The sequence below is a fragment of the Trachurus japonicus genome, chromosome 16, assembly GCF_045865225.1.
Source record: "Trachurus japonicus isolate A0001 chromosome 16, Traja_1.0".
Taxonomy (NCBI): Eukaryota; Metazoa; Chordata; class Actinopteri; order Carangiformes; family Carangidae; genus Trachurus; species Trachurus japonicus.
The window spans coordinates 24028513-24054957 of NC_140922.1; the positions used below are offsets into that span (position 1 = coordinate 24028513).

A 26445-nucleotide genomic window follows, 5' to 3' on the forward strand; every position below is an offset into this window, starting at 1 on the left:
AATAGTGAAAAAGGGTAACAATGTTGCATGTTAGCACTGGGCATGCTAACTTCAGTAGTTAGTTCAAAGCTTGCAGTGCTGCTAACATGGCTGTAAACATTTTGTTTGTCTCTGCCATTGAACACAGTTTCTTGCAGTTAGTATAGGTGGCCATTGCTGTCTTTACAATAGATTATAATATGACCTCAGAGAAGTTCTACATCTTCAGGGCATATTGGAGGCTACAGCGACTCTTTTAAAGTGATGAGATGAGCTAGAGCAGCTAGCTAGGATGCAGTTCAGTAGAAGAAAATAAGCTGTTGCTATCAATTTCTGTCAATAATAGACAAGGCAGTGATAATAAGAATACTACAAACAGCACATTAAAATATTATAATAATATTCCATATGGTAATAATACTGTAACTTTGTGATGTGTGTCCCCTGTGCAGTAACATGAATCAGTACAGCACTAGTTTTCAGTTTTACTTATATTAACCCCATGACACCACATTGATTCATTCTGTTATGTAGATTATACATTATACACACACACACAGCTAATGGTTTTGATGGGACTAATTTCTTACATTCTTACATAACACACTCACAAGCTGCGCTTTTGAGGCATGAAACGCTAAACCTGGCAAAAATAATCAAATCTCATTTATAATGTTAAGTAAAAGCCATGAACTTTATATGAGGAACAAAGAAGTATGAGGAAGTATGAGGAAGTAATAGTCAACACATGACATAATAGACAATCAGGTGACGATGGGTAACAGCAAAATAAGGAAAACAAATCCCCGCTCCATTCATCTATCCACTCTAGTTTTCCCCTCCATCTGGCCCATCTGCTCTGTCTTCACATCCTAATATTGCTAATTATGACTTAGTAGTTTCTTGCAGTTCTGGCGCTAAAACAGAGGATAATCATCTTATTTCCTATTAAATGGCCTTGCTGATTGGGGGTCAGAGGGGCTGGGAGGGGGTTGAGGCTATTCCACAGTAAGCCTGTCATCCCACCAGACAGTCACATGTGCAAATTTAAATGTAATGAGATTAGCCACCAGAAGGGAAACAATGCAGCCTCCTCGCTATACTGACCCCAAAAAAAAGACAAATTGGCTTAAGGAGGGAAAAACTGTCCAGGAGCGACGGACAAGATTACCAATCATCGAAGTCATCAAAAAAGGAAAGACGCATCAAAGCTGTATTAAAGGCCAATGTGGGACAATAACTGGATATGATGTGTTCCTGAAGCTTGCAGGAAAAATCCAGTTTGTAAACCTTGACTGTCATTGACATCCTCCAGCTAATTAACCTCACACAGATACACACACACATGAACACACACACATACACTTACACACAGGGACTTCTAACATTGAAGATAGTGCATGGCTGAAATTGGAACCGAAATGAGTGTTCTCAGTTTAGTATTTTTAAAGGCTATATTATGATAGAAACAATTAAAAATGTTTCTTTTTTTTCTTTTTTCAACCGTACTTGGGAACGTCACTGCTCTGATTTCAGACATGGCATTAATGGACACTTTAGCTGCCCTTCCATGAGTCACTGGGGGTGAGTGTAGGCCTACACTCAGCTGATAATGACTGCTCTGTCAAACACTGAGAAAACTGTTCTTTTTTTCCCCCTCCTCCTTCCTTGATGGTTCAACCTCTGCTGTTCTGCTTTCTGAACGCTGAACCGTAGCGGCTGAGGTCCAGCAAGAGGAGGAAATCCGCTCTTATTTTCCCATCCATACACAACCTTCGCAGAGCAGAGCAGAGCAGAGCAGTGCAGCTATTTCTGTACCAGAGACTCCTGAGGTTCACATCTGGAGGGGATCTTGAAACAAACAGTGTCAAACTGAGCATGCCGGCCAGCAGAGGACCTGTTTACAGATGTCGGCTTTTCTGTTTTTTGTTTTCACACTTCAGCACTGTCACTAAGCCAGAGAGTTTGACTTCAAAGCTAAGTTTGATATAGGAAACTTGACTAGACCAGCTCAGTACAAATTGTTATATCAGAGGTCACTCTTTGCTCCCTGAGTGAAACAACTACATACCCCCCTCACCATGTAAAGGTGCACTACATCTGCTTTTAAACCAGATGATTTGTGTCACTGATTATTGCAGTCTGCTCAACTGCCCCATCTAGAGGCCACAGATTCAGCTTGTAGAAGACATTTGGTGCAATAGTCCAGATTTGATTACAAAAGGGAGACACTGTAGTCGACTATTTTACCAGCACTGCAGTTTAACAGGGACTCAAACAAAGGTTTGGCAGAAAGATGCTCAGCTCCACCATTTTGCTGCTGCTCTGTGATAGAAAACACTGTCATCCAGCCAGGGAGCGCCTTCATCATAGCAATCATCTAGAGGCAGCCATGACACAAATCTCCTGCACCCAAGGGTGCTGAGATTGGCTTTCATAACACACTGACTCACTCACACTGTCACCTTATCACTGATAATAACTGTAGGTCGTTCTCGTGTGGGACATCCTTCAGCCCTGATGGGATCTGTTTCACTCCCACGCAGCAGCACAGAGACATTTGAGGTTAAGAAAAAAAATACACAGAGGGGGAAAAATAAAGAGTGGACCTTGTGTTTAAGTAGTGCACACACACACATACACACACACACACACACACATACATGCTGGGGAACTGAGGAATCATGAAGCAAAACAGAAGGGGCTTTTAATGTTGTCCACACACATCTTTTCAAAGTCTACATGAGCACACAGTGGGCTTTTAACACTGTTTCATACAGGCAGCATTGAAAGCTTAACGGCCCATACAGAGAGCTGCTCACACACACACACACACACACAGACACACACACGCATACGCTGCTTCACAGAGCATAACATACAGAGAGCACTTTATAAAAAAACCTTGCTATCCTCCATACAGTTGCTCATAAAGTGGAGACATTCAGTGCTCAGAGCGCGACAGAGGGGATGGTATGGAGTCCTAAACACACACACACACACACGCACACACACAGTGCAGATCCAGTGTATTCTCAGACCAATCAATAATCCATTATGAACAAACTGCTCTTCACCTCCCACCCTGCTCTAAACCGGCAGACAAAGAGGTCTGCTGTAAGCTTCACCATGAAGAGAGAGAGGGGTGAGGCACAGCTGGATACACACACACACACACACACACACACACACACACACACGCACATACCTACACGCTGTTCACAAAACACCCAAGCTGGAGATGTGGCACATTTTTAGGGCGACAAACTTGTCAGCTGTTAACAAAGTGAAATAAAAAAGAAAAGCTTTTGCAAACTTTGTGGTTGACTGACGCTGTTCTACTTCAACTGCTGTCAAGCTTCATCCCCCACATGTTAGAAATGATGTCGTCAATTACTGTAATAGGAAAGTGTCTGATTTGGAACAAACAAAATTATATATACTGTATATATACTGTATACTACACACACAGTAATCAGCTCTGACGACACCTCGGACATATACCCGACTTATGACAAAAAACAACAGGCAAACCCCACATGCCAATATGATCCTATCTGCTCATACAGCAGGTATCCAGGTCATGAGGAAATTTGGCTGTAGGTCAACAGGTTGTCTCCACTTTGATTATTATATTATTGATATTTGACTGAACTGGGTCTAGGTCTAGGACCAGGTCTAATCTAGGACTATTTCAGGTCTTACAAGCGAACAAAGTTAAGTTTGGACTGTTATAGTTATGTTATAGCTTTATAGTTATAGTTCCTTCTTGTTGGGAGTCTGTCCCTGGTCTGTCAGAGCAGGTCATGCTCATAAGCAGGAAGAGCAGTGGGGGGCCTTGTGGCATTGTTGGGGTCTCCAATTCCCATCCTATCCCTAGTTCCATCCCTACCTCCCCCCCATCCCTTAAACCCAGCCAGAACAATAGAGGGGGTCCACGCTGTCTGTCCCTTCTCAACCCCCCCCCTCCTCGATAAATAGGCTGAGAGGGGATCCTGCCTGCCTACTCTATTTGCGTGAGAAGGGCTTTCGGATAGAAAAGAGTCCACTGGGTCTGTGTGTATGTGTGTGTGTAGGAAGTGGCAGGTGTTTGGGTCAATACTGTCATGTTACATTTTGGTGAGCATGCAGTCCATGCTAGTGAGATTACTGGACGGGTCCAGAGGGGGAAATGAGACGGTTCTCAGCCCTATGAGGTACACACTGTAGCAAAACTGTAGGAAATGACTGAAATCTACCTGAAAACAGACTAATAATGGTTTTCAATATGATTGGCTTGCACCTGCATGGAAGTTAGGTTTTGACTGTTGCATGATGTCCCTTCACAGAGATTTCCATTGTCTCTCATTGACTAAATCTTAAAAAGAAAAATCCAAAAACATTTCCAGTTTCACCGGTGTCTTAGGCTACATAATTCTCTCTCTTATATAAAGTCTGCATTTATCCGTTGGGACCAAAGGATTAGGATTTTGAAAGAAAAAACAAACAAACATTTTTTTATTATTATTATTATTTTTTAATATCACTAAACTGATCAATATTGAGTAAACTGATCAACATAATAATGATGATAACTACATCTGTGATTTATCTCACTTTAAAGCCAACAAGAGCTGTCTGCTCTCCTGGGCCGACCATCTCCAGCTTCCTCTGGGACTCAGTGTGTTTGCATGAGCGTATGTGTGTGTGTGTGTGCTTCCCTCCCCCCTCCCTCTCAAACTCTGCCTGTTTTTCTCACACCGCTCGTTAACCCCTGGGTGCTCCTGCCCATAGAGCCCCCCCCCCTCCCTTGAAGCACAGCAGCATTCCTCTTGCACACATACACACACACTGGAATCTACTGTCACTGTGCAGCGTTGACTGAACTATCATTACACGGATCTTAATTGCCTTACAGTTCACAAACAATAGCAGTAGTCGCTGCATAAACTCTTCTTGTACACAGCTGTAGGTTTTATTGGGTCATGTCCAAACACTTAAACCCAAGTTCAACCCTGTCCTAGAACTTAATCTAACCATAAATCTGAGTCTTAATCCTGAAGTCTTGGCGTATAAGTGTAGCTAAGGATGACCAAAATGTGCTTATTATGTAACAGGATCTCGCTCATTTTACTTAGACAGAGGGACATTTAAGGTAAGGACAGTCAAGGACGTTCATGACGAATCACACACGCTGTTTTCTTTTCTAACCCAATGCAAATGGCTGCTAGACCAGTTCCCTACCAAGCTTCCTCTTGCTTTGAAATTAAAGACATACAGGGGAAGTATAGGCCCGAGTAGGAAGGAGCGAAAAAACAGACCAGGAGCAAAGGTAAAACTGCAACTTGTTGGCGTAATAGCTGAAGAGGCACTCGTGCTAATAGTGTTCGATTTAAATCCAAATTGAAACCCTGCCATCTCTTTTCACTCCGTGCCCCTACTGTCCACTATTCTCACAGCTCTCACAGCCGTCTCTCTCTTTCTCTCTCTCTCTCTCTCTCTCATCTGCGCTGTCCTCCATCCGTCTGCAGCCCGGGACAACCTCCGCAACTGAACCTAAATCAGTCTCTCTGAAGTGTAATTAGACCGGCGACCTCAAAGCCGGCCACCAGTCTTTCACACTGTCACACGTTCTGATCTAACCGTTTTATTTTGCTGCTCGTTGTGGCGAGATGGCTCAGCAGTTAGTTACACACACACGCACGCACACACTCACACACACACACACACACACGCTAACTACATCAGAGAATGGGTTTAATCAGTGGTGCAGTATCAGTGCTCTTTTAGCAACACAGACCACATGTCTCTAACTAATCATACATACATCTCTGGTCTGGGGTAAGTGGTCCCAGACAGCAGCACAACATTAATAAGACAACTGCCCAGAGTTTCATTTGTCGGCTGACTCATGGAATTAACATTAATTAAAGCTGATATAAAAATCTATCACAGAGAGTTGTCATTTCACACAGCAAGATTTATGTGCGAAGCCTGCGTCCTATACTCACAACACCAGCTGGCTAACGGACAGAAAAAATAGAATTTCAACCTTTGCTGATTATTTTACAGGAATCTGACTTGTCATTAACCATCAAAACAAAGTCACCTAAGACATCTGTGTCATTCTGTGTTAGCATGGAGCTGTCAGTCGACCCCTCGGTACCTAAAAGGTTCATACTTTAAGGAACATGCATTGAGATGTTGCATTGGCACTTTGTGTATGCATACTGTGTGTCTATTTGAATATTTCTGTGCCTACTCATTTACTTGCTTACTTGCTTGTGTTGCTTGCTCTGTGACTTGTTTTCAAACCTGTCTTTACCTCGAGGCAAAATCTGAAGAACACATCCTGTAAGAGTTATCAAGAGGAGATATGAGAACATAACAGGGCAGCAGATCTGCTTTTGACTCTTTGCCGCCTGCACACACACACACACATACACACACACACACACACACACACAGAGGCAGGATGGGAGGGTTTCCACAGAAATCTCCTGATGGCTCTACTACACAAAGATTGTGTGGGCTCAAACAGGCAGTTGTTGTTGTTGCGAGATGGTTCACACACTGCTCTAAAGTACAAACACACAAAGCAAGAAATACACACATACACATTAGGTTGTAAAGACACACAACACCAAACAAAGTAACCAACATGTGGGTAAAATCCAATCTCAACCCCTGGAAAAAGTGTTATTGTGAACAGTACACTGTATTGAGTGTTGAAACTCCCTGAATGTGTGATTTCACACACACAAAAAGCTCCACACATTCACTAAGAATTACATTTTGAAACCCAAAGAGACACAATTACTATAGGATCACAAGAGACTCATTAGTGAAAGATAATGATAGATAGATAGATAGATAGATAGATAGATAGATAGATAGATAGATAGATAGATAGATAGATAGATAGATAGATAGATAGATAGATAGATAGATAGATAGATAGATAGATAGATAGATAGATGGATGTAGATAGATAGATAGATAGATAGATAGATAGATAGATAGATAGATAGATAGATAGATAGATAGATAGATAGATAGATAGATAGATAGATAGATAGATAGATAGATAGATAGATGTGGATGGATGTAGATAGATAGATAGATAGATAGATAGATAGATAGATAGATAGATAGATAGATAGATAGATAGATAGATAGATAGATAGATAGATAGATAGATAGATAGATAGATAGATAGATAGATTGATAGATTGATAGATTGAGTTTCCGACACTATTTTTTCAATATCAGCTTGTTTTGTTACTTTTCTATTACAATTTGCTTTAAATTACACATATTAGGCTATAAACACCCTTGGGGTACTACTGAGAACCAAACAGACAAAGCTCAGTGCCAATAAAAAGTCATTGTAAGATGAATAGCAAGTAAAATGAGTCTACTTTGTAAATATATACAGAGAGAGGGGAGAGAAATAGGAGGAAAAATACACAGAAGAATTGAAGTTTTTGGTGAGTTCTAAGTTCAATCAGCTGAAAACAAACACACAGGCGCTCACACACAGACAGTGCATCCATTGATAGAAAGCTTGATGTCACTGGCCCAGCAGTTGAATTTGTGTGAATGATTTCCATCTGGACAAACCCTACAGGGACTATTTACGTTTTTCTATTGCTACATTGGTAATATTAGCATTAACGACTACTCGTCAAGGAGAAACTTTATCCATTCCTTTTCCTTACTGTCTCATCACCCCTCATCAAGTCACTATAGCATCTGAGGTACAGGGCTGATCAGAAGGCTTTTATTTTATTATAAAGACAATGATGGCTGAAGCTGTTGCTAAATCTGGTTAGTGAACAGCTGTTGAAATGGCAGAACTTAAAAGAAGCACATTTATGACATTGAGTATAAGGCTATAAGGCTCAGATCTTACATAAATACTATTATATACTAGATTTAAAAAAATAAATATATATATAGCCTACTAAATGGGGAAAACGTAAAAACAATAACAAAATCTACCGTAAAACGTACCTCTCAAACTAATGTATAAAAAAAAAAAAAAATTGTTGTACCTTGGCAAAAAGATTGCAAGGACAGAAAAATTATTGTTCCTTGGCAAAAAAGATTGTAAGGAAACAAACAAGATATAAGGTATAACTAGTGACCTTGAAATAATATTGCCTCCTTTGGACAGAGCCATCCCAGGTGTTTCCCGCTTTTATGCTATGATAAGGTGCAAGTCTTAACCTCCGCACAAACATGACGCTGGTATTGGAATTTTCATTTCCCAAAATGTCAAACTTCTCTTTTAAAAAAGAGATACAACAAAAGAGATTAGTGTAATGAGGTCTCAATAAATGTACTTTTTTGTCCTACAGACATACTCTGAGTCCCTGCGGGCTTATTACAGGCATTTGACAGTTCACGAAGGTCACCATAAACTCATTATTGACCATCATAAGTCCCTGAAGGAATATTCTAGGAGTGTTTTTGTTTGTGTGTGTGAGAGCCAGTGTGTGTGTCCCGAAACATCTGCCCAGGATTTCATAGCCAAAAATAATAATAAAAAAAAAGAAAGCACCACACAGGAACTGGGTCTGCTAGATGAGAATAACAAATGTTGTGTTTTATGCGAGACAGAGTTTTTCTAAGAGAGTGCACTGAAGCTACATGACACATTTCTTTCATACGCAGGCTGACAGGCATTACCGTAAGAGAAAGCTTATGTGGCTATGGGGTCGTGATGGATGGCTGTATAAAAAAGAGCTGGAGATCCCATCTGGGTCACGTCTTATCAGGCTGACTGATTCACATTGATGAAATCATGCCGGCTTGTTAACCTGCCCAGTGGAAAAAACTCTAAACTAATATTGAGGAAAACAAGGCAGCATCTGAAGAAAGATGCATGTCAAGGAGAGTAGAAAAGGCAGAGCAAATAATGAGAGGGAGGGCAGCAGAGGGAAGATAAGTGGTAAATAGTGATGTAAAGTCACGGCAGGAGATGGATTGGGATAATAAGAGCTGACTGAGAGGGAGAGAAAGGGAGATCTGAGAGATTGAGGTAGACACAGAGCAAGAAAGAGAGAGAAATGCAGGCTGTGGGCCGCACGCTGCAGAAAATGTCCATCATACACTACTTTGGAATTTAGACTAATGATCGCCGCTGCCTAATGAGATGATCGGTGCAAAAACAAATGTGTCTCTGTGGTTATTAGCTCTGTCTGCCGTTTTGTCACTCAAACTTTCATTAAAAGGAGATGACTGGAACACTCAATACCAGACTACACAGCTTGTATGACATATATTCTTAACCGCAGCACAGGAAACTGGCCAGGATCCACACTCTCAACATTCATCCAATAGTCCTACAGAGACAATCTGCTAGTATAGTTACCATCTTAAACCCCCCTCCAATCAAGCATACACCGTTCAGTGCAAATGCGGGTGTGTGTGAAACAGTATATGTGTGTGTGTGTTTGTATGAGGGTGGGTGGCTGTCTGTGGGAAGTGGTGAGTTCTCAAGAAATTTTGAGTTACTTTTTCCTCTGCTTTGACAGATGTTTTAGTTTAGAAACATTCAAAATAGAAGAAAAAAAATGTCCTTAAGAGTTACCAGTTCCAATATCTGTGCCTACGTAACCTGTAAGAAAAAAAAGAAAAGAAAATCTGCCTAATTCCATGAGTGTCTATAATGATGGAAAACATCTGTCTCCAGAGGTTTGAAAAGACAATTTCATGAAAGCGGTTACTAAAAATGACGTCAGCAGCGGTGTGACTTTTTTTCCTTGAAAAATATGACAAAGAACGAAGAAAAACAACACCTACATAGATGACTTATAAAGTTCAAAATACAAAATCATAGCAGGATGACTAAGTGAATTACATCCAAGACATATGATTGAAAGTCATGAGCTGGAGGACATAAATGCAGCAAAACATGGTGAAAAAACTACTCCATTATGTACTAGATTCAGTCATTCCCCAGGTTCATTTTCCCCTCTGATGCAGGTGGGCTTAAGAAAACCAGATCACAGCATCCTGTCGATAAACAAGCAGCATTCCTCAACCCGCCTGCTTGCAATAAGCTCACGGGCACAACCTGATCTGCACCAGTTGCTGTGTTTATACAGTAGGTTTACCAGGTTTGGTTTTACCATCTGGAAGCATGCACCACCCACACTGGCATGGATGTCAGGCTGACAGCCAGTCTGGTAATGAGCACATAGCAAATGCATAACCAGGATATTAATGGTAACAAATTGCTGTCAAGTCCATCTTTTATTCCAAAAGCGGAAAACGGTCTTCCACAAGTTTGGGAACTGTAAATAGAAACGGTTTATAAAATTATTTGCATAGTACAAAATAGTAACTACAAAATGACATATTTCACTAGATAAATCACTTTGACTTTGGTCTAGCCTGCACAGAGAATTTGTTGTTTGTGGTTTGATTATATAATTAATATGTTCTCTATATTATTAGGCTGTGGTAGTATTTCTCTCATGATTGGAGCTCTTATTTTGAAGGTGTCGTAGGAAATAGAACATTATGACATCCTTCCATAATCCAGCTAAATTTTAGAGTACTATATACAATCTAGCAAGAGCGCTACATTATATTAATGAATTCGACACTACTTGACCGCAGTTGAAATGGAATTGAATATAAACATAAATGCAATATACTATTGTGCCTAATTACAGCTGTGTTGAAGAGTTAGACTATCCTTTAGCTGTCCTTTTTACACACATATAATATTGTCATTACCCACACAGCAAAGTGCCAAGCCTCTAGTTATTCTGTGTCAGTTAACATTACAGACCAATAATCAATTACGAACAGTTATTCTGGGACTCACCCTGATGCCAAGCTGCAGTGTAAAGTGCAGGCTGCTAGCATGACTTGGACCTGTCAGGAGATACAGTGTGTGCCTGAATTTGCAGTTTGTGTACATGACATGATGTTTGTATCTTTGCATGTGTGAGATGTTTTTACTAATGAATCAGGCCAATATAAGAAATATGGGAGGGGTACAGCTGTCACTGTAATAATAATATCAGATGTAGCATATCTGAGACCATTTTTTAGACAAGAATGTCAGATAAATCTAACAAGCTCTGCTCATGGTTTCTGCTTTTTTTCCTGGCCATTGTCACCAAGTGATTGGTGAGAAAAAGACTGCGGTTTAAACCTGCTATGAAAAGTGTGTTGAAATATCCTCTATCATGATGTGTCGCCATATAAATAAAAATTCACATGACTCAACTATAACTTGACTGAAAATTTCTGCGGTATGATGAGTTTCATCCATTTTCACAATTGTGCGAAACAGCAAAAAAAATATCAGCTCCACTCTGCACTCCATTTAATGTAGTGCTATTACCTTAAAGGAGTAAGAGAGGGTAACAGAGGAGAAAGCCATGGTTGCATCAAGCAGTCATGTTTGTGCAGCTTCCCTTAGAGAGAGCAGGCACTTCCAATGGGAGTTACCTGCATCAGTCAGGCAGCAAAACAGCCATTAAGTCAGCCAGCCAGCCAGCCAGCCAGCCACCACTGAAAACCAACAGGCCTGTTACACAAGAAATAAGCGACAGAGGATTACGCACACTGTCATTCTCTCCACATCGCACCAGTGGGCAGCTACTCACAACACACTATGCCAACCACAGATTCAAAGACTGCTGGATGGGGTTAGTAAAAATGGAGACAGCTCGCTTCTAAAGACACACGCACGCGCATGACAAGAGATTTTTTAAAAGTGTGATGGTTAAGTTATGTGCATTTGTGCAAATCAAATGATATTGTGGGTTTGAACTGCAACACAAAACCCCAGCAGTGTATAGAGAAAGAACAGAGAGATGGTTGATGATGTACAGACAATATGATGAAAGGATCACAAGGAGTTCCACTGTAACACTGTGTCAGCAGCAACAACAGCTGTGTTAACACAGCATACACAAGAGACGATAAAGGTCTTTTTATTGGGAAAGGACTACTCACTATTATTGTTTCATACAGTGTGGTGTCATTGGTAACTTCCTCACTATAGGATTAATTCACACCACACTTGTTGAATGAGGTGTTTTTTTTAATGGTTCCACGGAAGGAGATAATAAGGAGAAGCATTTATTTTAATACTGTATGATGTAAATGCTGTTTAAAGGGATTTTTCCACACTGGGTATTTTGACTTCCTTAACATAAGAAAAAACATGTCAGTTTTAAAAATACTGAAATTTTGGCGCAAAATAATTCAATGCTTGAATTTAAGAGTTGGCAGTAGCAGCCTTGAAAAATCTTAATATAAGTATAACACACAAAATTCCACCTCAGATCTATCTGGGACAATGCTGCCTGTGGAGCCTGCTGTCTAGGTATTTAAACTTAAGCATACCAACTGCTTGTGGGACTCTTAACACAAACCTAGTTCTGAAATCATTATTAATAAGGAGCCATATCACGCAGACACGCACAGAGGCCAGCTATAACCTTAAATAACCACATGTCTAGATCATGTGTAATTTGGGAGAATAATTGTTTTCATTTCTAAAAGAAGTTAAATGCTAAATATTGATTATACTCATATGAAAATACAGATATGATGTTTCCAGACCTAACTCTAGATGAGGCGCTATGGGCCATGATTAGGATGACCCCCGCCTGTCTTCCTGCTGGAGACTATGGGATTAAGACGCCATAAATGGGTCAGATTTTCCGACGTGATTTATTGGGGTTTGTTTTTTAGGGAAGACGGGCTTTTGTGGCCATCCTTAAGACTATTAATTGGGTGATTTTGTGGAGTTGGTCAGGTATAATCTGATGGGATTAACGGCTGTGCTCTTTAAATAGAGTTGTGCGGCCGGGGATTAGATGATCACAGCCAGTCGGCCTCAAGAGCGACAGATTTTCATCTCTATGGTTTTAGCTTGAGGGAAAAAAAAACGTAGATGCAGTCACTGATGACACAATAGAACATGATGCTGCTGTGTATAGATGTTCATGACAACTCAACATCCTTGAAGATTATTTATTGTGAATAAAGTGGGATCTACTCTGTAGGTCTCACTCACTTGTTTCTAGTGCTCAGCTGATTACACTGCCGTCTGGAGATGATGTTTGTCTGGGATGGTGTGTTTGGGGCGGGGGGGTGGTGATGGAGGGGGAGGAGGGAGGAGGTACGGGGCACTACCAGGGGCCCCCTACCTTCCTCCCCCCTCGACTATCCTCCTCACATCTGGATACAATGTGGGAACAGGGCACTGAGGCCAGGGGGATAGCTGAAGGGAGGGTGTGAGTGTGCTGGGGGATTCTTTACAAAACATCAAGAGCCAATGGAAATAGGTAGTGGTGCTGCTGTTGCTGCTGGTGGAGGTGGTGGGTGGGGCTGTGTGTGTTGTGGTGGTGGTGGTGGGGGGGGGCACTAAAAAGCTCCCTGTCTTTGGTCTCTTCTTCCCTGTGTACTTGACTGCAAGGCCCCCGAGCAACAGACAGACAGAGAGGCAGCTGGGAACTGAGGTAAGAAGCAAACAGCAGCCCAGAGAAAACACAATGAGAGAGCACAAATCTGGAGGAGGAGAAATCTGATGTTTCTGCTCTTTCGCAGGGTAAATACAGTGGATACAAACACACTGGCTGACACACAGCCACGGTGCTCAAAAAGGACGTTTAAAAGTCTTTACCATATAAGCATCACAGTTTGATTTAATGTCAGATTCACAAGGCATTGTTTATTTTTATTAAGTGTCAAAATTGATGCACTCATTCTTCTTCCTTGGCGCCGCCTACATTACCCACAATTCAACTACATGACCCGTAGTTATTGAGACTTTGCAAGCTCACTTATTTCATACAGTACATACTTCGGCCCCCACCCAACACTGACTCAAGAGACTTTCAACAGATCCTTCACAAAGGGCTTCACTTAACTTATCCCACATAGGCAGTGTGATCAATGCGTAGACTATGATGTGTAAAATCACAGTACTTTCCCTTTAACAGTATTCACTGCGTCCATCTTGTCAAATTGAGAGCCATTTAGACGAAAGGGGAAATTTATCTCTACAATCGGAACCTGAACATAACACAGACAACACGGTTCTCCCTTGAGAAGGCATAGTGTAGCGTACAGTGCATAACTCGCAGTCATAACAACACTTATGCGTCTGACAGATGTGGATTTGGATTTTTCTCCTAGACATAGATCCATAATATGAGATGGAAAGAAAAAGAGAAGGCTTTTGCTTGTTTCTCCGCTTCCCTTTCTTCCTGAATAAAAACCCCTCAGAAGAGATGATGGATGCACATGGCCTGCAACCTGCTCCTGTATCCAGCGTGCATTCATCTTGCATGCATGCTTGGTGTTCAAATGTGTCTCTGGATTTGGGGTGAGCTCATTAGCCCCTGGGCGACCCCCTCCTCCTCCTCCTCCTCCTCCTCCTCCTCCTCCTCCTCACCTCTGTCCTCAGTGACCCTAAAGCCTGCTTGACCCTGCCAGAGCTGCTGCCTTTACTACTTCCTAAACCCCGCTTCCTCATGCATGTTTAGAAATATCAAGAGAGTAAGACTGGGACAGTGATGCTTCCCAAAGTGGGTTTAAATTTCGCTGATCTTTAATTCCCAGTTTTCTCCGACTATCACAGCAACCATCCAGATTTGGAATTTCCAATTCCTCTACTTGGCTGACACTACAGCTTTTACACTGTGCTGTCACTATTCTTAATTCCTTTGACTCATTTTGAGACAGCTAACAGGCAGAAAAGGAGAAGTCAAACAGCCCCTGCATTTCCATATACTGTAGGTGTCTAGCCTTTCTCTTCATTTTTCCTCAGAAAAATAAACTAACAATAGAAGACACACAGGCTCATCAACCGCAGAATTTTCTTGTTCAGCCCTGCTAATTTGAAAGGTAATGTAATCACCACTAATTTAGTTGGTTTTATAAGTTTAAATAAACTCTTATTATATATTTTTTCTGCCGTGTTATGATCAGAAAAGCAATATTTTGACAGGATCATGTCCAAACTTCCATTAATCCTGTGCCCCAGCTCACTGAAACACATCGTGGCAAGGTTAGGCTGACATCAGTGGCTAACGATCAGTTCCTCTGTGGGCTGAATGATTAGCTGCAGTAGCCCGGAGACATTTCCAGCTTGTTTCCCTAAGTTAGTCAGACATGCAACATCACTGGCTTTCAGTCTGCACTGACTACGACCACTCCCCCCCCCAAAAAAAAAAAGAAAGATACAGATACAGATAGACGATGCTAATGATGTGGCAAATGTGGGGCAGTTGAAATGAAGTGAAAACAGGAGAGTAGGATATAAGTTTCTCATAAATCATAAATCATACTCAAATTGAGCAACATGAGTAGCTCACTGAGGTAGAGAGCTAGCAGTTTGTCTGCATCAAAGTGAAATTAAAGTAAGAATGAAAGTTTGCAAATATTGCAAGTATGCAAATATCCAACTGAAGTCTTTGTGTCCTGCCATTTCTGCTTCCTATCTGCCAGAAATCACTTGCTGGTCAAATCTGAGATTACTCTGCTCATTAGTTGGAGCTCCTATGAATGAGGGTGCTTTTGTGTTTGCACATCTCCCCGCTCACTAACTTCTCTTTGCTCTAAAGCAGCTGCAAACAAAGCATGGGGGGTTTGTCTTTTCTCATAGGAAAGAATTATAAAAATGAATACAATTTGGAGGAATTACAGCCTTTGTATTAATCTGTTTTATTATTTATTTGCAGACTTAATGTGTTATTTATTGTTTATTCCCATTTAGAGTGTGTTTATTAACCGCAGCAGGATGGTGAACGCTAAAAAGGAGCCTCTCCTGCTTAGGAAACAGCTCACCCAACCCCCACCCCACCCTTACAGCCCTCTGGGCTGCTGTGAGTTTGGATTAAGTTTGGTTGCCATGTCCCCTCCCCTACCATGCCCAGCCATCACCCCTGCAAAACACACACACACACACACACACACACTCCCAAGCGCAGACACCTACATGCTAAGTTTGCATATCATATAGTGGCCGATCAAATTAGAGTATGGCCACAGTCTGGCAGCGAGATAAAGAGGCGAGATATATGAGGCAGAAAGAATGCAGAGGCAAGAAAAGCTGATTTTACAGATGATGAACGAGATGTGATGCGCTGCGTAAGATAGAGCAAAATATGCCCAAACTGGTCTATTTTACATGTTCCCAATCAGTCAGAGTGCTCTGTATGATGTTGGTTGAAAGGATAATATGTACTGAGACATTCATTTTCTAAAAGTAAAGGAGTGTTTATGTAACAGGATTGGCAGCAACCTCTCTTAAATTCCCATTTTAATGCTATCTAATTAAGGTATGAGTGTGGGCGTGTGTGTGTGTGTGTTTGTGGTGTGCAGGATGTGTGTGTGTGCAAAGCAGTGGATCAATAATGGTAGTCTACTACAGTGACATCTGGGCTGGACAAAGAGTGCTGTTCCTTCCCCCGCCAGCTCTCCCCTTCCCTCTCTCTCTCTCTCTCTCTCAATCCCTGATCACAGCCACGTGGTTCTGGGCTATTTCTCCCAGCTAAGCTTATTTCTCTTCTTTAATCCCGCAGCAATCACAGCAACAATGCCAAGCGTCGGTTCATAGACGCAGGCAGAAATCTATTAACTATGATCACTATGTCAGCTCAAACCTGATAAGCGCTGCTAATGAATCCCGCACATTCAGCTGAGCGCCGCGTTGCCCGTGATTGTTATTTCATTGGATCATCAATAACGGGCTAAGATGGGAAACTAACGTGAGTGACGGTGATGGATAACGCCGCTTGCAACGTGGTTAATGTGCTTCCATTTGAACTGAAGTGAGATTCTGTTTTCTGTGAAACTCCCAACACATCCTCTTCAATTCAGCTGATGAAATCTATGCAGTGACAAGGAGCTCCAAAGCTGCAGGCCCATGCTACTGAGTGCCCTCAGTTAATACAAACAGAGTTGCTCTGATAAATGGGGTCGATATCCAACCCTGATTATCAGATTAACAGCCACTCAGCGTGGTCCGCCTCAGATTTGGTTCTTGTCTTTTGCACAGCTATCGAAATGATTATTTATTCAGTACAGCCGGTGGTAGTCTGACTGGGCTTGTTCTCATTTGGGTCATTTGCAGGATTCAGACAGCGGTTATGACAGAATCACGTGTGAGACGGAGGTGGCCAAGACATGAAGTCATCATGACACACGTCGACTGCTTACCTATCGCTGACTCTTCTACACAAACAAGCATTTCAATAATGACTACAAATGCTGTTTTATTAGCTGCAGGTTTCATGTTTTACTATATAAGACATAGACATGAAAAAAGGAACATGTTTTGTGAAAATACTTTCTACAGATGCATATTCTGGCACTAACAAATTTAGAAATTGTTCTCATGACCTGATTTGGACATGTTCACCATAAACATTATTGAGACTGAAGAGCAGGTCTATTCTTTATACTTATTTTAATATTCAATTTAATTTAATGTAATGTAATTAATGTAATAATGTAATTCAGCTTCAGCAAATGTTGTCCTTTGTTGTTTTACATTAAGCTGCACATGTTAAACAGCTGTGGATGTCTATGAATGTAGCCTTTTGTAACAACATCTATTGAACATTTACAAAACTAGATACACCCAAAACTAAATTGTGTTGCATTTTCTTTCACTCAGTCACACTCAGCTATTATAATTGTGGATAATGACAGGCTGTGTATGAATAACACCGTCCTCCATTAGTTACCCTGATGAAGGCACAGGTATCAAAACAGCTAATCACAGCAAACAAAATTGTCTAAATGACTACAAATTTTGTATTCTGCTATTTAAATGACCTAAATTGAAGAGTTCAGATTGCTGTCATGTCCTATGTAGTATTTTTTATTTTATTTTGGCTATTGTCTTGGTTTCTCCTATAAAGGACATTTTTATCTAGGACTTCCTGGTAAAATACAGGAAAAACACGTCAGATTTCTACGGGTGCTTTTTCCCCTCTCTATTAGAGCTGATGTCACTTTTGATTTAGTCAGTGCAGTTTACTTCTGCATTTTTAAACGTAATGCTCCACAATAAGAATGGAGTGAATGGAGAAACGTGTACTGTGATATATTCAACTAATATGATGAATAAGAATAGAACTTTTCCCTAAATCTACATAACTTACATCTGAGGGCAATCTCCCATGATGCCATACTGTTTGAGTGGGTTTCTATACTGGGCAACAACAATGAACATCTGGGGGGGAGGGGGAGACTGTGACCTCTCTCATGGTGCTACAGTTTAAAGATAAAAATCTAAGCACAAAATATCAACCATGTGGAGCTTTAATGAAAAAGTACCCATAGAGCATGCAACAGTTGAGCACCGTGCAGCACCGCGACCACCCTCCTCTCTCCCCTTGCTGTCAGCATTGGCGAAGGCTAAAATGGCCCTGTGCCTAAATCCCTCCTGCCCGCGCCTCCTCTAACCCCCCCCCCCCTCATCAACTCCAGCCCCTCTCCTATCTTAATCCTCCGGTTACTACATCATTTTCTTTGGGTCTAATTTCAACAGCTATGAGGCTTCACAGTTTACTACCTGGACAGTGTGGCTTGGCTTGGAATAGACTCTACTGATCCATATGGGTGGCGATGGCGAAGATGCAGGTGTGACCTAAATAAAGGTATTAACTACACACCTGTCGACAAAAGTTTCAAGAAAAATTGGCATCCACGAATCTTTTGGTCACAAGAAACGGACAAGTGCATTTTACTACAGATGTGTGGGGATGACACTTGCATGAAATCTAAATTCCTTGTGATTATCCTAGGCAGTAAGCAATACGTTTCCCATGGAGGGCTCATTTATAATTTAATCCAGGAGCTTGGTGTTTCTAGGCTAACACAGAGAGATTGCCCTTTCAGAGTGGAAACCCCCACCATGCAGCAGGGAATCAATGCCATCAACACAGAATAGACACTAGGTCCTGTATTAAAATGATGTGACTGTCTGGACCACCATGCAGCAAAGACATGCGCAATTCTTTTTTTTTCTCTTCCTCTTCTTTTTCTTCTTTGTTTCCAAACAAAAAAGGAACAGCTGTTAAAATTTTGTTTGCACTTGTTGTTTGCTGCCTCTTGCCATAATCCAACCTCAATATGCCACTGGAAGTTATTTAAGCCTGTGAAGGCAGATCTTTGCTCATGTAGAAAAAAGATTGATACAATCTAAAGCACAACGAGAGAGAGATGAGAGAAAGAAAGAAAGAAAGAAAGAAAGAAAGAAAGAAAGAAAGAAAGAAAGAAAGAAAGAAAGAAAAAGGGGAATAGGCCACACAAGGATTCTGCCTAACTGACTCAGCAGGAAAACATATCTCACTTGTGACTTAATGCCTTTACTTCTTTCATATCTATTCTAGTTCAAAGTGGTGCAGCATTAACATGAGCAGTTTGGACAAAGATGAAGAAGCAGAGTCAAAGCAGGGTAGGAATTACACCCTAAAAAGAACTGAAAGGATTCAGTTTATGACATAAGTAGCATTTGTAGACCTCAACTAGCTTGCACTGGAACTCTCTCAGACATGGATTCAACAAGGAAGCTGGAAACCCACCCACAGAGACCATAGTCCATTCTCTCATTTGTCAGTATTACAATAAAAAATGTGCAGTATTTCTTCATTGAAATAGGCAGTACAGCTACAGCCACTTTCCATGACAGTACAGATGCAGCCAAGGAGATGTTTTTTTTAAATAAAGAATTAACTTTGTTGTAACAATGCCTTGCTGCACCAATGCAAGATGAAATATTTTTTTGCCAACCAAGATCATCTTCTTTCAAAAGCAAACAGCTATAGGGAACAGTTGCCTATTTACACATCCAGCAGATACAGAGCAATATGTGAATCTAAGTTTCCCAGTACACATTGTCATAAATAATATGTTTTTTGATTATGGCAGTTTTAATATTAACTGCTGAGTATGACAACAGAACTGATCCTTTTCCAACTAATGATAGCCTATAAAGAAACACTGCGATATTACCTTGAAGATCGACCATGACATAGTCTTTGTAGTGTTAACCCCCCCCCTCTCCCTTCTCAGTTGGTGAAGGTAAATGACTATGTCCATGGTGAAAAGGCACAAGGCAGTAATGAGTAATGAAAACAGCCGAGTTAGTGCTGCCATTCAGTAAAGGGCCTGCTGCTGTGGAATGTGAGGCGCCATTCATTCACATGGGTTAAAAATGCATTTCTGCCACCACAAAGCCCTGCCTTGTCCTCATTGTTTCTCGCCACACCAATAAAACACTTCCACACTCTGAAGGGAGAAGACAAAAAAAATGAAATTGCTAATTTTACTCCCACAGATACAGGAAAAAAAGAGGGTGTAATGGGAGGGGTGAACTTCACAAAAAAAGGGAAAAAAAACTTAAAGTCAAGTCTATGGGAGGGATAAAGAGTTGAAAGTTTGATCATGATAAAACACGGGGGATGCAAAAGCAAGCACACAAGCTGCTTACAAAAGACAAACTGTCCTATTGACAAAAGCCAAATGTATGCAGCATTTATTCAGTGTATGAGAGGAGACACAATGGTGGAAGGCAATCAAATACAAAAAGCTTCACTTGCGTCATGTGTGAGCTCTCTGGGGATCGCTTCGTAAATATGAGGCATCTGTGACAGGCGTCCTAAAAAGAAAAAAAAAAATCAAAATTTTTCTGTACACTGCCTATCCCTTCTACGACCATGGAAAGAGCGTATATCAACACAAATCACATTTGTGTTTGTCGACTGACACCCGAGTCGCATTTAAACATGGGTCACGTTCCTCTCTCGCCTTTCTTCTCAACGCTCAACAAGTGTTGTCAGACATGACCGCATTTGGACACTTGCATGACATAAGACGAAAACTCCCACACTGAAATCATCAGGTTTGTGGTTTTCCCTTCAACTCATAAGCAAAAAAACAAAAATGACCTAAAGTCTGACAGTACAGTCATTATTACACAGAAATGAATTAAATGAAAAGTATTTATTTCCAGCTCCCCTAAAGCTTTTAGTGACTAAATGTGTTTACCTCCAAATCTATTCCTGATATTATTCATGGGTTGGCGAACAGGTGGCGCTCTTTAAGACTATTCATTATCCAACAGTCAGTTTGGAGAAGTTAGATCATTTATTGTTGTTGTGGTGTTGTTGTGTTGTTGGGTGCTGTATTCATTGTGCAACCACAGACTAAGAGCTACAGGCTCTAGAAGAAGTGTTCAACATAACGTCTGAAATCTGACATGGGGGAGACAATGTAATCCTGTCTGCAAAACAACGCTCTGCCTCTCTTCCTCCATCCCCTCACTCCCTCCCTCCCTCCCTCCCACTCTCCTCTATTGCTATCTCTTTCTGTATGTGTGTGTGTGTGTGTGTGTGTGTGTGTGACCTTACACAGAAGAAATTGCTGTATCTTTCAACAAGTACAGAGGAAAATAGCACACCGCAGAAAGTCAATATCAAAGGAGATGGAAAAAAACGCTGTCAAGTACAGAAAGCAAAAAACAGAAGTGGTGGATCGACTGCACACTGTGGGATTGTTTCTGGAATAGTGAGGGAATACCACAGAGAATAAGAGAGAGAGAAATGTATACAAGTTGAAAAACACCAGAGTAAAACTCTCTCACTCTTCTACATAGGCTACAGCACAAGTGACAACAGGAATATAATGGGGTTTGTGTGGGTGTGCACATGCACGTATACGTCAGCACGTGTGCGTGCGTGTGTGTGTGTGTGTGTGTGTGTGTGTGTGAGTGAACTCAACCAACATTTAAGTATTACTACTGTTAATGTTACTAATATTACCACTAGATAAGAAAATGTGTAGTCTTGCTTTGTTTTGTTCCCATAGTTTGTCATTTGTACTGTATCATCAAACTACTAGCAACATGAAACTACATGTTTTGACACGTGCGCGCGCGAGCACGTGCACGTGCACAGACAGTCTTCTCACTCTCTACTGCAAACTATGCTTTTACATAACTATCTCGTCTGATAACTACTCCAGCCTTCCCCTGAGGGAGTCACTATGACACTCCTATATTAATACTATAATGTGGCTACCTAGGCTATAATAGGTATGACTTATATGGTATTCTGTATCCTTGGTTTTATGTTTCTTTTTTCCTATTATAACTTATTCTATAGATATCATTTTCACTCTGACTCAGGCTGCGACAGAAGTTTATTAGATGTCTTGCGGTAGTTTACAGCATTGTTATGAGGTCTGTGATCTAATTAATTCCTTTATGAAGTCTGTTGAGCCAGATTTGATCAATATTTCCTTCATGTATCACAGGGATACGTGCAGCTCTTGTTTCAAGGTCCCGGTCTCGTATCAGTCAAACATTCCTCAAATTGAGCCTTATCTCCACTGTTAGCACATGTAGTTTAGCTGTCCGTTTCTTACTCAGTCCTGTCTCTGCACTCTTAAAGGAAATGACTAGGTTCAAGCAAAGAGTCTGTAATAGCCATAGATTGCAGCAGCAGCAGCAGCAGCAGTAGGAGCAGCAACCCCGACGAACACACCCTCAAAATTACAAACAATAATAATTATACACAGTCACTTCCTTACCAGTTAAAACACCGCTCGGCTCCAGCAGTCACACACACAGAAAGGACCGGTGCAGCTCCCCAAAAGCAAATAGAAAAGAGTCCAGATCCAGCAGAGATAAAGAGCAGAGAGGCTTCACTCCACCTTCCAGAGCAGCGGCTGACAACAGCGACCCGCCGCTCAACTTTAATAAAATCGCGTTGAAATTATTATTATCATCTCCGGCGAATTCCTCGCTCCTTGTGTTGAACTACAACAGTACAGGTTCCTCTCTCTCTCTCTTCCCTCTCTCTCTCTCTCTTCTCTCTCTCTCCCCTCGCTGTTTCACTGTCTCTCTCCCTCTCTCGTCTCTTGTCGTTTCACTGCTGCTGCCTTCAGGTGGTGTCGGAAATTTTGTTATTTAAACTTAGGAATTCCGGGTATTTTTTTATTTAAAATAGGGGAGGCATTTAAAGGTCATTCCTCAGAAAAGGGAGTTTGCACGATAAGCCTATAAGTAATTGTGCGAATATTTTACACTTATTCAGATCTAATGTCAATAATCATCCAGGACTAGGCGTCTTTGAGATGACTGACTGCTTTAACAATGAACAGATATTGGGGGAATGTGTTGGAAGATTTCCAAACATTTGTTGGTTTCATTTTCTCAAAACGTGAAGACAATCCACTCTTCTTCATTAGAAGAGAGTCCATTTTCATCAGGTTAGAGCTGCTGATTGGACATAACGACTTTTGAAGATTTTGCTGTGAGATTTTCTGTTTCCTGACATTTTAATGAGTAAAATGTTCCAATTAATTAATACAATTGCATATACAGTCAGTCAGTACATGACTTTAATTTATTAAGATAATAAAGTTTTTTTGTTTTTTTTAAATGAACCAATGTGGTTCAATTTGCTTATTTGATCAGAATCTCATTTTAATTTTCCAAAAAAATAAAGAAAAGAAAAAAAAACTTAAAATTTAAATTCCTTTTATTAAGGCAGTTTGTTTTCGTATCACTCTGATGGGACCTATGACCAATCCATTTTCTATCATTCCCTCACCATTAAAGGAAGTGTGGTGGGTAGCCCCCATAGATGGTCTTGTGATAAACACATGACATCATTCAGCACTCCCCCCATGCCCCAACAGAGGGTCAGGCTAAACTCCCTGGTCGAACATAAAAAGGGAATTTATCATCAAACTTGTACGATTCAAAAGTGAAGATCCCGGAGTTTATGAGAGCACCTGAACGCATCATGGATGGAAAGAAGCAGTGTGTGCGAGTGCGAGTGCGAGTGCGCGCGCGCGTCTGTGTATGCGAAACACCGAGGACAAGATTGAGGGCGAAGAAAAAGGAGAAGCAGAAAAGTTTGTTCCCGCGATGTAAAGTCCTTGTCACTAAACCTCAGTCCAACACGAGGGTCGCACATTTCACTGTTCCTGTTTCATTCATGTCTGCAGAGCTTCCTACCAGGTGGATCAGCTGCTGTGTGTGTGTGTGTGTGTGTGTGTGTGTGTGTGTAGTCTGAAGTATCCAGAGAAGAGATGAGGCGACACTGAACAATCGCCTCCAGATCACAAGCTGCCTGTCTCATACATGCGCAATCGGTTTCGTGCGTAAAGGACGTGTTGGTGACCACACACTGGGTGTGCTTGGGTTACTTCTATCCACACACACACACACACAAAGGGAGAGAGAGAGAGAGAGAGAGAGAGAGAGAGAGAGAGAGAGAGAGAGAGAGAGACTGTGGCACAATCACCTGTGTGCAATTGGAGGAAAAAAAAAAAATCGTCATCAACTGAGACTGAGACCTCCCCCCCCACCACCACCACCACCACCACCACCACCTAGATGAGTCCCACTGTGTTCCTTTACCATAACAGTAGGAACACATCCTGGAGGTGCATCATTATCACGAGGGGGGAAACAAAGTTATACCCCCACCCACTCATCACATCACACACATATACGCACGCACGCACGCGCACGAAACACCCAATCGACCCCCCCTACTCCTCCTTCGCCACATGTTTCCGCTGCCCCACACTCCCGAAAACACACGCACAAACGCGCGCGCACACACACACACACACACACACACACACACACACACACACACACACACACACACACACACACACGCTGCATGCAGATGAGTTGTGAGTTGGCGCAGAGACTGAGAGAAGAACTGCGGCAGCGCGGAGCTTCCAGTGGTTTCAGATCCTCATATTAATGACAGAGAGACAGAGACAGAGAGAGAGAGAGAGAGAGAGTCTCCGTTCCGGACGCTGGCACCTGTGCCTTGCTCACTGGCAGTTTGTGCCGTATCTATTATGTAGGACAGGACTTCCTAATATGGGTAACACCCCCCCACCTCCTCCTTCCCCCAACGTCCACCTCTACCCTATGTGTCTGTCTCCGTGTGAATAAAACAATCTTAAAAAAAAAAAAAAAGACACAAAGTGAGAAAGAAGGAGAACTGCTCCTCTCTCCTCTCCCGGATGTTTTCTGCACTGGATTTACAACTCTCTACTGCCACTAATCTGCCCTTCTGATGCTGCGGTGATAAAGTGTGTTGCCCAAAAAAAAAAAATACTGAAGGAAAGGAGGAAGAGATGAGTGTGTATGGTTGGTTGGGCTGTGGAAAGTTTGCTTAACCTCAAGGATGTTGTTGGAGGATATGAGACCGACTGTGCTCACTTCATTCACACTCCTATTTTTATGATCATTAATTTCAATAACTTACTTTAGGCAGTTTTTTTTTTCTCAAATCCTTACTCTCAGGATATGATGACTCACAATGATCATCACAAGTTGCTGGTACAAGTTAGTGGCTATGACAAGTGAAAAACATGACATATTTTCTTGTACTTACTTCGGGTTCTGTTTCCACGAGATGTTCAACGACAGGAGGTCAAAGAAGATTATGTTTTTGTTTAAATCAACCACTACACCCCTGGCTACATGTAACCTATTTATAAATCAAGATCAGACAATCGCCTTCCACCTACAGCCCAGGCTGAACACATGGACTGCTCCAGTGTGCTGCGTGTGTGTGTGTGTTGCGTATTAAAGAGAAGGAAAGCGTGAGATCTGCGTACCTGCTTTATCCAAAAGAATAATCCAGGGTGACTTCAAGAAGCACAGACAATCCTAAAGGTGAAAGCATGCTCTTTGCAGTGTATGCTGAAGTGCATGATTGAGTAGGTCGAGTCCATTGCGTCCCGTGGGGGGAGGACCAGGGATTCCTCTCCGCGGTTATTCGCATATCGCCCATATGTTTTTCTTAAATTAAATACACAGCAACACGTTTCGTGCCGTGAAGCTGCGTGATAACTGCATTGAACATATCGGTTTGGCGCCCGGGTGCGTTTTTCTTAACAGTTTCCTGACACCCCTATTCCGCGGACGAATGGTTCCTCCCGAATTAAATGGAACTATCTGCTATTGTCTCATCAGCGAAAAGTTGTTGATAGTGCAAAAGGACTTAGAAAAAGTGCACAAAGACGGGGACATTGTCCACCTGGGACACTTGTGCGGACCGATGTGGACTGTCTGAATGACGTCACGGCTCAACACGGACACAAAAAAATCATAGATGGTGATGTAATTGAACTGTTTGCCAATCGAGTGTCATATACTGACAGCTGAAGAGTCCCCCCTTGATCCACCCTGTTGCAACACCCAGACAGCTGTTTGTGAGGAAATTAAACGTCTGTGTGAAGATGGCTGTGTCTCCTTTCTTAATGTTTTGAAATATGAAGGGGAAAAATACTTTGTTTTCCTGGTTCATATGCTGGGAAAACCTACTTCCTCTTTTTATCCCCCCCCCTCACAAAGACATATTGTTCAGCTGAATTCTTTTTTCTTTTTTTTTTAATTCATGTGGTTTTAACTGCATAAAAACATATCGAATCTCCATCTTCTTATAATAT

At 41.5% G+C, this 26445-nt stretch overlaps 1 protein-coding gene across 5 annotated transcripts in view; it reads right to left on the reverse strand.

Annotated features, from left to right (window-relative positions):
• Positions 1-25699, reverse strand: part of LOC146972460 (zinc finger protein 516-like) — a 46305-nt gene extending 20606 nt beyond the window's left edge. Inside the window, exon 1 of one of the 5 annotated variants that reach the window (XM_085802686.1) lies at positions 25612-25699. The gene's annotated coding sequence lies outside the window, so the exon portion shown is untranslated. Of the gene's footprint in view, positions 1-22545; positions 22869-25611 lie in introns of those variants that run through there. The other 4 variants (XM_085802688.1, XM_085802685.1, XM_085802689.1 and 1 more) reach the window with 4 other exon arrangements.
• Between the last annotated feature and the right edge of the window lie 746 nt (positions 25700-26445).